This window comes from Olea europaea, unplaced genomic scaffold, assembly GCF_002742605.1.
Source record: "Olea europaea var. sylvestris unplaced genomic scaffold, O_europaea_v1 scaffold218, whole genome shotgun sequence".
Classification (NCBI taxonomy): domain Eukaryota; kingdom Viridiplantae; phylum Streptophyta; class Magnoliopsida; order Lamiales; family Oleaceae; genus Olea; species Olea europaea.
This window is the reverse complement of record NW_019239802.1, coordinates 441,472-442,772: the sequence shown is the minus strand read 5'-3', so window position 1 is coordinate 442,772 and position 1,301 is coordinate 441,472.

Genomic DNA, 1,301 nt, shown 5'->3' with positions numbered 1-1,301 from the left:
TTGAAACATGTTGGAAAAAACACCTATTATATTGATACTTCTTGAGATCAAATCCAAAAGAAAATACCCTCTCATATTCATCTTTTTCTTTGTGTTCTTAAGTTTTAGAGATTCAAACAAGTGTTTAGTGTTTGAATCTCTATAAGGCTTGATTAATCCTTTAAACCTTTTGTCGGATCACTCTTTAAACACCAAGATAGTGGGGGCAAAATTCGTTTGAGGACAACAATCTAAGATTGTGTTTGAGCTTTAAATTTCTTCATATATACTTTGCTATTTCTTCATCTCCTATACTTCTTATACTTCTTTCGATTTTTTATTTTGTTTGTAATTCGTTCTCATAATATCTTTGGTGGAGCAACATTATTTCCAACAATCTCAAATGAATTTTGTGATGGAGAACGAAACTACAATGGCGACCATCAAATTGATGAATCAAGATTTGGTTCGATTGGATCGATTCGATGGCACAAATTTCATAAGGTGGCAAGACAAACTGAAGTTTCTTTTCACCGCATTGAAGATCTTCTATATCTTAGACCCAAAATTGACGCCACTACCGGAACCCACCAATGGAGAAACCGAAGCAGTTAGAGCAGCAAGGCAAAAACGACAAGAAGATGAACTCATATGTCGGGGTCACATACTCAATGCTCTTTCAGATCGTTTATATGATTTGTGCACCAACACTTCTTCGGCAAAGGAGATATAGGAGGCTTTAGAAAGCAAATACAAAGCAAAGGAAGAAGGTACAAAGAAATTTTTAATTTCAAGATATTTTGAATTTAAGTTTTTGGAAAATATTCCCCTACTTCCCCAAATACATGAGTTGCAAGTCCTTGTCAACAAATTAAAGGCGGTAAAGATTGAAATCCCGGAGACCTTTCAAGTGAGGGCTATAATAGCAAAACTCCCAGGAACTTGGAAAGGATACCGGAAGAAAATTATGTATAGTTCCGAAGATTACTCTTAGGAACAATTGCAAAAGCACCTAAGGATTGAAGAAGAATCCAGGTTACGCGATAGAAGTGAAAACTCTTCGGAAGGAACTTCTAAAGCGAATGCTATAGAGAAATCTGAACCATCTGGAAAAACCAACAAAAGAAAGCCTTCAAGAAACTTTAACAAGTTCAAGAAGAAGAACAAAGGAGGTTGCTTTGTGTGTGGAAAGTCTGGTCACTATGCAAAAGACTGTAGACACCGGAAAAGAAACAACTCCGAAGGTAAAATCAACTCCATTCAAGAAGAAAAGATTGTGGCCACCGTGAGCGAGATAAATGCAATTAAGGGAAAGGTTCCCG